We start from the raw sequence: 14,208 nt of genomic DNA on the forward strand, positions 1-14,208 counted from the left end.
GATGGAATGAGAGAAGAGACCATCAGAAGAACTTTCAAAAGACCCTGGTTGTGCCTGGGAATAGGCCCAGTCATGTTGCATCTTGGGTCCCATGTGTCACCCCAGGATGTCATTTTTCTAATTTGGTTTCTTTCACTTGCAACAAAAAGTCAACACCTGAGTAGCAAATTATCCCCTATGAACTTTTTGAAATTTGAAATAATTTTGGATTACTGCCAACACATATTGTGTGTGTGGCACTGGGTGTTTAACCCAGGGATGTTCTACCCCTGAGCTATATCCTGAGCCCATTTTTTTTTGTTGTTGTTTTTATTTTGAGACAGGGTCTCATTAAATTTTCCAGGCTGTCCTTGAACTCGCCATCCTCCTGCCTCAGCCTCCCAAGTTGCTAAGATTACAGGTGTGCACCACTGTACCCAGCCCAACTCATTTTTATTCCACACCATATCTGCTTTGACTTTGTCCATTTATAAAATGAGAAGAAAGATTTTCTGAACCAATCCTTTTTTTTTAAGAGGATATGTTAAAATAATATACTCTGGTGCCCTGCACACAGTAGGTACTCAACTGGAGATGTGCAATAATCATATCCAAGTTCCGCATCAGAAAAAAGGGCTGCTGGCCCATCTTCCTGGTCCCTCTGCTCAGGGAACAGTTTCCTCCTCCCTCCTCATTGCAGTATGTGCATTTGGGATGAGATAGTTTGGGTGGGGACACAGGAGTCATTTGGGGGAGTGTGGGGGAGTGGAAATGGTTTGGAATCAGGGAGCAGAATCTCCTTTAAAGCAAGTGATCTCACTCAATGGACCAAAGAGAATTTCTAACAAGATCAACCCTTGACCTTGACTCCCACCCAAAGCCAGACTATAGTGACCTCTCAAACCATCCCATCTGATGTTCTGGAAAGAAAATGGGCCACTAGGGAGGCTTGCTAGCCCATGAACTTGGCCCCAACAGCCATCCTTCCCTGTGTCCCCACCTAACCCCTCAGGGCCTTTCTACCCTACCCTTCCTCCCTCTGCATCAAGCATGCAAGGCCTGAGGATTCACACTTCCCTAGACTGCGGAAGAGGGAATTGTTTCTAATCACACATCAAATAATTTGAACCATATACTTGAGCATAATATTTTAAAATCTAATTATGGACTGTATTGACCTGCTGTCTGATCCCAGGTCTTAGAATCAATAGAAATGCTCCATTTTCTCTACCGTCTGGGAAGCGTTCATATTAAGACTTCTTTATCCCCATGGCCAATACTGATTCCTTCTATAAACAATCCCTTACCCTTGAGCAGAAGCAGCACAAGTGATACAGTACCTTCACCTCCAGAATGATCTGGCAATGTGCATACTCTCAGGCACATACACAGAAGGCACTAAAAATACTCGTGGAATGAATAAAATGGATGCTATTTAGTAGCTACAGTGTTAGCTAGAAATGTTTGGAGATAGATAACTCAGTTTTCAAATTATCATTCTTGTTTTGCAGATGGGAGAAGAGAGAATCAGAGAGCTTGAATGGCTTGTCCACACTCACATGGCCAGTCCATGGCAGAACTGGAACTCAAACCTAGGTCTTGATGTACTCAAAAAATCTCAGTTGGTCACTTACCCTTGATGCTTTGGGCATTTGGGTAATAAAGTCAAGTAACATTCAGGACATGCTCTCAGTGAGTTTACAGTCTAAAACAGGAGCCAAAACAATGATGATAGCATGCTAATTAACACTTAGGACAGATTTTCAGGCATATTACTACTGAGTACATATTCTCGTTTAATCTCCCCATGAATGGTATGAAACACATATGGTACCTTCATCTGCCAAATGGTGAAACCAAAGCACAGAGGGGCTAAGTCACTTTCCCAAGATCACAGTGCAGGACAGTGCAGAGCTGGGTTTTGGAAACAGACTTTAGAGCCTGTACATCTATACCATCACCTTATGTTTACAGGGCACATAGTCACACACAGGGTGTTAGAGGATTTGACAAAATCAAATGAAATAGACCCATTGAGCCCCGTTAGCCTGCGATTTCACTTGGTAGAAAGATGGTAGACACAGAGGTGGTCGCTCATGGAGGGCAATCCTGGAGGCTGTAGAACTTCAGTTGAGTTTGGAAAGATGAAAAGGCAAAGACAGATTTGCAAAGGGTGATGTGGCAGCAAACCATGGAAGAGCACAGTCACTTGGGCATGAAAGATCCTCACACAATATGCTGGCTGGGCTTTGGTTGTTTATCCAAGAATGGTGGGAAAAAACGCTAAGGTGACATGGAGAGGCCAGAACCTGAAGGGGCCTTTTTCTGAACTTGTCATCTGGGAGCTACAGGCTTTGCTCATTCCTTGCCCAATTCTCTTCTTGGTGCTACATATGCATGGACTTATTCAGGCTCTTTAGTATCTTCTGCATCTTCTTTCCTCTCTAGATCACCAGGGAAAACACATAACACATAGAAAGTGCTTAACAAACTTCTAAGTTTGTGGCAATGAACGTATTTGATTGTCAGAGAAATTTACAGAGAATTAAGTTTATTTCAAACGGGTTGTAAGATATTCTCTTCTTTTCCATTCTTTGGGGGAGAAAATTGTTTTTATTTTTTTTCATTAATTACTAAGATCCTTTTCAAGTTTTAGCAGCAGCAGCCTAAAATCAAAGGTTATATTGTCGTGAGAGCTTTTTCAAATTCAGGCTCAACGGATCTGTGTTCCGCATTTGTTATGTATGAGACATTTTTATTTAACTAGGCTTCCTGAATCTTCAAAATAACCTTGAAAAGGAGATTCTATTGTCCCCATCTTATGGACAATGAACAGGAGGCACATACATTAATACACTTGCTCATGAATGGTGGAGCCAGGATTTGAACTTCCTTCTCTGCTGCCGGCTCTTTCCTCTACAAAGAAGCCTCTGGAATCTATTGTGGTGGTGGTAATCAAGGTAGCCCTGACACAATAGCAAGCATTGCTTACCTCACTGCAGGCCAAATACTGCCCTAAGCACTTCAAGGAATGACTTCATTTCCTTTTCAGCCTGTTTCTGAACCAAGGCTGTTGACTATCACCACTTTTCTGATGGGGAAGTGAGGCTAACAAGGGTCAAATGACCTGTTGGGATGACATAGCATAGTCACAGCAGGGTTTTAAACTAGAGCTAGTGGCCTCTGAAATAGAGGTTCCTGCCTGCCACACCCGTCTCACCCTTCCTCCACCAGGAAGAACAAAGAAACCTTCCTTCTCTTGGAGCACAAGAGGAGAATTTCAGCATCCTGCGTCACCATGACAACTAGCCCTAGCCGATCTCCTCGCAAGGAGGGGAAAAGCAAAAGTCAAATAGATGTTCCTCTGCAACATTCTGTGGGCAAACATGGGGGCCAGCACGTTCGAGTGTCGGTGTCCTCACTTAAATAGGACAAATCGCTCCTGGAATTGGGGCCAGGAGGCGGAACAGGTTCCTAAATAGGTAAGGTTAATGGTACTCTTGGAGAGCCTTTGGGTCACTTTGAAAATTAATCCTTTTTCCTCCAGAACCTGGGCTTACAAATGAGCAGATTAGAAATCAAAAAGGAGGAACAAATGGGAGTTGCTGGCAGGGGTTTCAGTACGTCATCCCATCCTTTTAGGCTGACGTCACCCTGTCTGCCTCTACTGTCCGCCTTTTGGCAAGGTCAAGTACCAAAGGAATGTAGACTCCAAGAAGTCAGGAGCATGGTAAGTCATTCACCCCTGTGCCCAGTCCCCAGCCCAGTGCCCGGCTCCCAGGGGGGTGCTTACTAGTTACCGGTCAACTGACCCATGACGGCTAAAGCAAGCAATGATGTGGCTGGGGCCAAATGCTCTAGTTCCCAATATTGGATAATTCACAGCAGAGTCTTTTGATCTCTCTAGGATGTAGCATTAAACTGAGATTCAGATGATACGAAGTGGCATGTCGCATGAATATGGAGAAAGATAATTCTAGACAAAGGTAATGTCAAGTTCTGGGGAGTGGAGGTGCTTGGCACCTTTGAGGAACACCAGAGGCCTCTGTGACTAGCGGGAAGTCAGGACAGAATGAGGGGAGATGGGCTCAGAGAGACAGGAAGTGCCAGCTCCTGTCAGGAAGGGATGGAACTGAATTTTCCTTCCAAGGGGTTTGTGAAGTCATTGGAGAATTTTAAGGAAAAAAGATGGGCGGGGGGATGTGTCTCTCTGTGTTCTCAGTGCTTGGCATATAACAGGTGCTTGAAAATTGGATGAATGAGCTAAGATAATGCATATAAAGTGCTTTTTAAACAATGAAGTATTTCAGAAATGACAGTCATTGTCATTTGGAGGAGAACAAGACACTGCCCCCGATGCCATTCTTTTAGATCACAAAGCTATTACAGACTTCTGGGTAATGAGGGAGGAACTCTAGAGGCATCTGATTTTTTTTTTTTACAGTACCTCATTTCTGTTAAAATTATTTCAAATGACACCAAGATGCATGATGGCAATAGTACTGGCCAAATTTCAGAAGAAATTTCCTTGAAAAATTCTCTCTTCTGGTCAACCCGAGGCAGAACAGCAGGACCCAGAAGGGAAGTGAGCATTGGTTTTTATAGTCCCTGCTATCTGCATCCTCTGGGGCTCTGGAGAGGTCACAGCTTCACCTTTGACCCCCACCCCTGTCCCCTTGCTTGCCTATTACAGTCACTTAGAGACAGTGATGGCCAGAGGTGGGACATGGTGGAGCGTGCAAGGGGAAGGGTGGGCAGGGGGAACGCACCGCAACCTGGGATGGAGGTTGTGAGAGGGGATGTGGGAGGAAAGGGCTGGGGCACACCTTGGGGGAGAGCACAGGCTTTGCATGAATGATGTCCTGGGCTTATCCCCAACGCTGCAGTGAGAGCCACCAAAAAGAGCAGGGAAAAGAGGGAGCAGGATAAATAAAAATTAAACATATTATTTATTATGTTATAAATAATATAACAGTAGGCACAGCACACTCTGGGGAATGCTCCTGACGTGAGAAAGAGGCCCCAAGTTAAATAAATAACCCATGAAAAAATTCCCACTGTACCATCAGTGCGACAAAGATCTCTGCTCTTCCCACGCTCGGCAGATAGCCACCAACTTTAGAAATGTGCCAGCTGGAGATGCAACAGGATCCCGGGAGGAAATGACAGTCATGATCAGGGACACCAGGAGAATCCACCGACCCTTCCATCAGCCAATGTTGTCTGTCTAAACCAAGAGGAACCAAGACCAGACCACCTGGGTTATAGGAAAAAACTTCGAATCATAAATGAAATGGAACATTATATTCAAAATGCAGAGAAAGTGCACACATTTTTTTAAAAGATTTGCTATGAGAAGGAGAAGAAAATTCTAAAGCACATCTGGTATGCTGCTGATAAGATTCAAGGAAACATGAACTTATAGGGATGTGGTTAAATAACTGAGTTACTTCCATATGGTTAGAATATTATACAGTCATTAAAACAGCTTCCAGAGAATAAATAATGACACGGAGAAATGCTTACAACAGGATGCTGTATTTTAAAAGTGGGATTTTAAAATGATGTATGCCAGAGAATCTCAATCTGTGCATGACTGTTCATAGCAGCTTTATTCTTAATCCAAAAAATAATGAAAACAATCCACATTTCCTTGAACAGATGAATGGTGATACATATTCTGGTCCACTTAGACTGATGCACACAGCAGCCCAGGGGATCTCAAGACACTATGTTTAGCAAAACAAGTCAATCTTATAAGGTTACATATTATACAATCCCATTCATATATGCTATTCTTTGTAAAGTTACATATTGACAAATAATAGTTCTATATATATTGATGGGGGTACAAAGAGGTGCTAGGACTTTTATATACAACGTTGGATGATTAAGTCAAGCTAATTAACAAATCCATCACCTCAAATATTTAACATGTTTTGTAAAGAGAACATTTGAAATTCACTCAGTGATTCTGAAGCCTGCTCTACTCAAATATTAGCTATTTCATCACACTGTGTAAGAGAGCTAAAAAATCAAACTTGTTTCTTCTCTCTGTGCCTCTCCACCTTCCACCAAATGGCAAAACTACTCAGAAGAATCAGATCAGTAGCTGCAGAGGCATCAGATGGGGCTGAGAGTGTCCATAAGAGCTGGGAGCCAGCAGCATATCACAAGAGGGAGCTCTTTTGAGACACGGGTCTGGCTTTTGGTTGTGGTACTTGTTTCCTGAAAAGTTGCATAACTTATATAAAATTGCTTAGAGCCGCAAGTACACATGCACACACACGCATGCGTGCACAAATAAGCATGTGTTAAATAGCAGTGAAAACTCAATAAGATCTGTGACCCAGTAAACAGTTTTTTACTAATGTCGGTTTTTCTGGTTTTCTGTGTGATAGTTATATGATAGAGCATCAGTGACAACCCTACAAGGGACTTTCTACTAGTTTGCAACTCCCTGTGAGTCTAATAATTATTTCAAGATCAATGTTAAGGAAAACAGCATATACCCAAAATATCACAATTTCATTTAGGAAAAATAAAAGAAACTTAAATTTTGACTCAAAGAGAATTCTCCATTATATTAACAATGATGGTTATTTTCCCCCAGTTAATGGGTAATGGTCTTTTTTATATTCATCTATGTATTTTTCTGTATTTCCTAATTTTTCTGCATTAAATATATATTACCTTTAGAATCTGAAAGGAATTTGTGATTTCTGATTGAAAAAAATAGTTGGTGAAAGAAAAATAGATATTTAATGGGGGGAGCATATAATACCATTATAAAGAGGGATTGAGTTAAAAAAAAATTAAAAGACAGAGAAGAAAGTGTCCTGATAAGAAATACAAACATGGTAAGAAAATATAAGAGCCAAGTTAAATCATACTTAGGAAATATTGTAGAATACTGTAGAAACTAAAAAAAAAAAAATGATATGCAAGACAAACACCCAAATTTTACCCAGAGTCAAAATAACAAAGATTTGAAATAAGAAGAAATGAAAAGAAGGATGTGGAAAATCAAATTTTTAGCAAACCATGATCTGTAAAGCAGTCCAAAAAAAATAAGACCATGCAACAACAATCAGAGAATCAAATAGCAAAATACTGATTACTGATGCCCTGAATTAGTGGTTGGAATGGATACACTGAATGTCACCAGCTAGAAGTAATCTCACAGAGTTTTAGGATTTCAAAACTAACTCAAAAAATTTCTACAGGTATAAAATAGAACAAAACAAAACAACTAAATAAATGGTTTACCTAGAAAGGTTAGGCATCAAACTGGCCTCAATCTTTTCTTTGGTCACATAAGGTTTCAAGGAGGAAAGATCATGACCCAAGAGTTTCCACCAAGTTCCCAAATTTTTATTAGTGTGTGAGCTAAGGATAAAGTCACTCTAACAACCAACAATACCAACAACGTTCACTACTAACTAAAACTTGATGTAACTAAAGTAAAATTGTCTAATATAATTTTGCAATCATCTAAAGTCAACAGGTTATATAGAGATTTTCCACTGATAATAATAAGAAGATAAAGAAGCCCACCATTTCTTAATAACTATGGATATTTGAGTCAATGCAACAGATCATGAGAAATAAAAGAATAAGGAAAGCCATCATTACTTTTCAAAGGTATGATTGCTTAGAAAAGAAATGAGCTGGAAAAAATGGGAAATAATGAGTATGTTCTGAGTTACAAAATCAAAGTATCTACATTTTCCCCATGTATTGGAAATAAAACAATGGGAAATATTTTTAATTTCACTTTCAGTAGTAATAATGAAAAAATGCAAATAAAGCCTCCATAACTAATGGGAACTTACCCACAAACACAGAGGCCACCTTGGAGTGGGGATATACGTGGAGATTTGAAGAGAGACCTTTGTATGCCATTTTCATGAATAGAAAACTGAGTATTATTAAAATTTCACTTCTCCCAAAATGAATCAGTGCAATTAAATCCAATGCCAATCAGAATTCTAAAAGGGATTATTTCAAGATGTAGTAAAATTAGATTAAAGCTCATCTGGAAATGCAAATAAGACTGACCAAGAGGGCTGGGGATGTGGCTCAAGCGGTAGCGTGCTTGCCTGGCATGCGTGCAGCCCGGGTTCGATCCTCAGCACCACATACAAACAAAGATGTTGTGTCCACCGAAAACTAAAAAATAAATATTAAAAAATTCTCTCTCTCTCTCTCCCTCTCTCTCTCACACTCTCTCTTAAAAAAAAAAAAAAAAGACTGACCAAGAGATTTGGTGAAAAACTGAAGTCAGATTTCTTGTTATGCTAGCTGTTAAAATTTTTAAAACATAACATAAAATGGGATCCTAGAGGCAATTGGACACATAGACAAATAAAATATAAAATATGTACAAATTAGCAGTGAAAAGATGAATGAATGGGCTGGGACAATTGATTATTCATCTGCTATAGAGGAAAACGTAAAATATAAACATAAAAACCTTACACATACACCATAACGAGTTCCGCCAGATTAACATAATAATGCAAATATTTAAATAAAATCATAAAAACATGTAGATAAGTATGTTGTGTCTAAAGAGGAAGAAATTGGTAAGCAACCAGAGAAATCACAAATCAAACGCCCAACAAATTTGACAACACATAACCTACTAAAACCATAAACAAAACAAGAACAACAGCAAATTAAAAACATTTCCTGATGAAAGCTGAATGTAGTTAACATATAAATCCAAATGAAAATATTAAAATTCAGTAGAAAACAATGGACAAAGGACCCAAGAACTCAGAGGTAAAGAACCCCAAATGACAACTGGATATCAAAAATGGTCAGTTCCATTACTGCTGAGAAAATCAAAAATGGGCAGAGCTGTCTTTATTTTTTTCTTTTTGTATCAAAGAAAAAGAGCAAGAACTTTAATATGATACCTCTGGAGGCTGGAGTAGAAGCACAGCATGCTCTGACCAACTGCATACAGAGCTGGCCACGAGGCAAATTGGAATGAACTTCTTAGTGAACAAGTTGAAGATAAGTTTCAAAAGTCAAAAAATATTCAATCTCCTTGAGCCAATCATTCTAGAAATTTACTTTCAGAGTGTAGCTCTGGATTTGTGTTCAAGAGGCCTGCCACTCAGGAAGGTCACTAGCCAGTTGCTCCTTGGTCACTCCAAGGGACAGGGGATGCCCATCTGGCTAGAACCTTGGGAAAAGACACAGGATCTGAGTGGGTCCTGCCTTCTCCTCCTTCCTTCAGGGAGGGTGCCTTCTGGCCTGTGCTCCAGACAAAGGTAGAGGCCTGACCCCAGCAGGAGGCTGAGGTTTGTGGGCACGGCCTGGACCTAGGTGCGTGCACCTGTCAAATTCAGGGGCGTGGCATCAAGGAACTCTGCTTCCCTCACCTACACATGTCCTCTAAACTAGAGACCAATCAGTCATTGAATTCACAGCTCACCCCACCTAACTCTGATCGGCCCTCAGTGGACTCCGGAGTTGGGCAGATACAAGCAGGAAGCCGCTGGTTGTCCCTTCTCAGGTCTCACCTCAGTGTTACTGAAAAATCATGAACCAAAATAGAAAAGCAGCAGTCATGGTAAATAAAAGGATTGATTAAATCAATAGTAGTTTATCTACAGGGCCTAATATTTGTGCGGAGTTGAAAAGTGTGCTCTTTAAGAACACATAAAGGAAAGCGAGCATTATTTAAGATCAAATGGGAGCAGGCAGGTAACAAAAATAGTATGTAAATAAATATCTCTACCACCTGGGCACATGGGGGAACAAGATGAGAAGAAAGTACTTCAAAGGGCTAGCATTTATCTCTGGGTGCTGGGGTTGGGAGTGATTCTTATTTCTCCTTTCGGCCTTTTCATATTATATAAATTCTCTCCAATATGTTTGTACTGCTTTTTATGATCGAAAAAAAAAATCATGTTATTTTTGAAGAAAGCAGAATCTCAGAGGTCACGTTGACTTTGTGCTATCTGTCCTCTGTGCATCTGGAGAAATGCTCTTTGATTTTGGCCCAGGGCACTTTGAACATATGAGTACAAACCTACGACAGGTTTATTCTGGGACAATTCCGCACAATTGCTCTCAGCCTTTTGTCCTTGCACAAGGACATCCATCCTTCTACCTACCTGTACAAAAAACAGGGACTGACAAGGGCCAGGTGCCTAGCACTGTGCTCTGTATCGCACACACAGCCCTTGGAGGCTGGACTCTCACCCCCAAGGAGTGCCCCAGAGATATGCAAACAAATCCTGCTGTGTGGTGTAGTGTATGCTGCAAGGCAGCCCACACGCAGCCCTGGGGTGGAGTGGAGGATCCAGCTCTGGAATAGTCATGGCGGGCGATGGCATTTGATCTTGCGCTGCAAGGATGAAAGGCCAGGTGGGTGGACCACGTGTGTAGGATATTGCAGGCACAGCATTGGAAGCGGGGGTGGTGGGGGGAGCAAGAGAGATGAATATGTTAATACTTAATACGGGTATCCTAAAACTTGGCAAGTGTGTAGGAGGATGTACCAGTTAGGATTCTTTGGTCATAAATCACAGAAATTGACTCTAACTAAGGGAGAAAGGGAGCTTACTGGAAGAATGTAGGACATTTCTAAAAAGCACCAAGAAAGTGGAAGAGCAAGGCTCAGAAAGCACAAGGCTTAGGAACTTAGGGAAGCAATACTGATCCTTGCCTGGAGGAAGAGGGGCACTTTGATTGACAGTGGAGAGTGTGCCACAGGGACAAGAGGTTCCCAGAGCCAAGCCTGATTCCCTTCATTCAGAAGGGTGGCTTTCCACCAGGGGTTGCAATTGCCTCCCAGGAAACATTTGGAAATGTCTGCAGATTTTTTTTCTCTTCACAATTTGAGGGTGAGGAGAGGTGCTAACTTCATCTAGTAGGTAGAGACCAGGATATCCTAAACATCCTTCATAGGCCCCAAACAAAGCAGTATCCAGCCCTGGGGCTCAGAATTCCTGACTTGGAAGTGAAAATGCACGTAGAGACAGAAGTAGCAGAAGCCCAGTAGGAAAGAAGTGGTGAGTGGGAGAGTGGAGTGGTTTTGAAGGTGAGGAAGGTCGTTAAGGCATTAAGGACAAGGAGGGTCATTGGAAGGGGTGTAAGCCCAGAAGAGATTCAATACACGTGCAAACCTGGGTGTACTGGCGTCTATTCAGAGCAAATTTCTCAATTTGCATTTATATAGTTTTACACTTTTTGTTTGTTTTATGCATTACCTGCCAGACCAGTAAACTTCCTTAGGGACAGAACCACACCAGTTTTATTTACCATTGCATCCCAGTGCCCAGAATACTGTCTGGCACATAGTAGAGGTTCGATAAATAAAACAGAATAAACAAATAAGTGAATACATAGATAAGTGAATGGATGGGGAAGCATAATAGGTAGGTGGTCAGTGAACCAATGAATTGGTGGACGGAACAAAAAGACATATCTAAAATACATTGAATAGGTTATATTCTTATATTTTTAGGTTATATTCTTAGAGATCACCTATATAGCTGTCAGATTCTTGCCTACAAAGAAAGAAAGGCAGACAGGCAGGCAAGTATTTGGTCAAAAAGAAAAGGGCCCAGATAATTTAGGCCCATGATTATTTGATTTTAGGAGCCCTGGCTGAGCCCATGCTGAACAAATGTACAAAAAGAGAAAATAAGCAGGGGCCAGGTGAGGCTTTCACCCAGGCAGTCAGAGCTGAAACACCAGAATAACATCAAAGCGGCACATTAGCAGGGGCCAGGAAGCACATTGTGTCATCCATTTATTCAGCAAATATACTCATTGCCTGCCTAGTATGTGTCCAAGCACAGTACTAGATACAGAATATCCACTATTTAAAGAGATAGACCCAGTCTTTACCCCTGTGGCATTTAAAATCTATTGGGAGAGAGAGAAACCAAATGAGTCAACAAAGATATATGAAATTATAAATGGTAGCAATCAAAACATAAATAAGTAAAAAACAAACAGGGCGGGGGTTCCACAGGATTTCTTACAAAACATGATGTTTCAACCAGGTCTAAAGAATGAATAGAAGCCCTCCCCATGTGAAGAATAAAGGAAAGAATGTCCCAGGTAGAGGGATTGGTAAAGCAAAAGCCACCAATCAGGAAAGGGCTTACTGGGTTTGAGAATCTCCAGGGAGATCAGTTTGGTCGGTAAGTAATAAGAAAAACTAGAAAAAGGATATAGTCAATCAGGATATAGTGCTTAGATCACCTAAGGTCTTCTGAGCCATGGTAAGCATCTGGATTTTGTTTGGATGATCTGCTGCTGAATTAACAGAGTGCATCAAAACTTAATGGCCTAAGATAACAACTTATTTTCTCAGGATTCTGGAAGTTGCCTGGGGAGTTGTTTTGCCAGCATTTCCTGGGCCCACTCATGCTGGTGCATTGCCCTGGATGTTGAATTGAGCCGGACTGTTTCAGACCTGACTAGCTTGGGCTTCCTTGCAGCATGGCTGCTGGGCTCTAAGAGGGAGCATTCCAAGAGGCAAAACTGGGAGCTTCAGGTCTCTGAAGGCTCAGCTTTGGCCCTTACACAGAGCCACTGGTGACACATTGTATTGATGAAAATAAAAGTCACAGGGCCATGGAAAGTGGCCATACTTAATCTACTACAGATTTTTCTTTTTATCCCCAAAGTAATGGAGACTCATTGTAATTTTAAAACATAAATGTTAATATAATGAGATGTAATATTGTTTTCGAAGGGTTATGCCAAATCTGCTATGGAAAGAATGAATTGTAGAGGAACAAGAATGGGATCTGTACATGTTGGAAAGAGGTTATTCGAAATCCTGTAAGTCAATTTGCAGAGGCTGCTGAGTTTATCAGAATGAACGCTGGTTTCAGAATCCAATATAGTCACATTTGAATCCGAGTTTCGCCACTTACTGGTTAGTTTCCCAACATGTAAGATGGATATCTTTGCATTTAGCCCTTGAAGTTTTCGTGGGTAGCCACATAATTCACATAAAGCAATATAATGCCTGAGCACTCAACAAATTTTATTTTGCTTCCTTCCTTCCAGTACCCAAATTTCAGTGAGTGCAACATGTAGGGTTTCATTGAAATGTACTAGAGGGAATTTACAAGCAGAAAACACACAGCATTTATATGCCATTTGGAGGAAATGAGCACAACCAAATGATTCTCTTCCCTGAGACTTCTAACACCCATGCAGTCTCTGGACAGAAAGTGACCCAGCGTGGAAAACTTAGACCAGCATTGCTTCTTGGGCTCCTGGGAACACTGCTCCAAGCCAAAGCCAAAAATAATCCCATTAGTCACATTCGAAGTGCTAAGCAGAAACAAAAAGAAATCAAAATTAATTTCAATACTTACAGTGACAGCAGCAATTAAGGTGACAAGATTATGGAAATCATCACCATCACCTGAGATCTTTGCCTAAGGGGAAAAAAATAACCAGTAATACAGAGAGGCTATGAAACAGAAGGGTTTGAATTGTGGTACGATGAAGCCCACTATTTACAGCATATGGGCCACCAGCCCTCAGGGAATTACAAATGGGCATTTCTCTGTGCAATAATAATGTATTCTATACCTACAGACTAAGGTATTTAATAATCACTCCTGGTCATCCCATCTGCTCTGTGAGAGATATCATTCCCTTCTGTGCTTTAGAAAATTGAGTCACAGAAAGGTTCAATAAATTACCCAAGTTCTCACCGATGGAAGACATCAGAATCCAGATTTGAATCAAGGTCTTCCTCCACTGAGACCCCATGACCACCCACCCAACTACTCCATCTTTGGTCACGGACCCAGAAGATGATGTGATTCCCCCAATTTCCTCCTGACCTGTGACTCTGTGCCAAGAGTTGGAAAAAAGCTACTGAAAGGTTTGAAATGTTCTTTGATTTGACCTTTTTTTTTTTTCTCCTTCTGCTTTCTGGTTTGGGCCACTGCAAGGGAGAGCGAAAGAATTTCATTGTCATTCTCTGAAAAAGCAGGAGAGAGGAGTGTCCTGCTCTGAAATCTCAGAGACGATAAATGGCATCTTGCTGGCTGTGCATAATGACAGAAACACCCATTGAAGTCAAGTGGGCCTGGCATGGGAAGCCCAAACAGCATTAAGAAGCTTTCCGTGGTTCTGTCCCCTGTCCCCCTCCTGGGAATGATGCCCTTCTGGGCACTTGATACATCTCTACTGATCTCCTCTGTGGATACCTAAAAGGTGAGTAATGGA

This window comes from Marmota marmota, unplaced genomic scaffold (assembly GCF_001458135.2).
Source record: "Marmota marmota marmota unplaced genomic scaffold, marMar, whole genome shotgun sequence".
Classification (NCBI taxonomy): domain Eukaryota; kingdom Metazoa; phylum Chordata; class Mammalia; order Rodentia; family Sciuridae; genus Marmota; species Marmota marmota.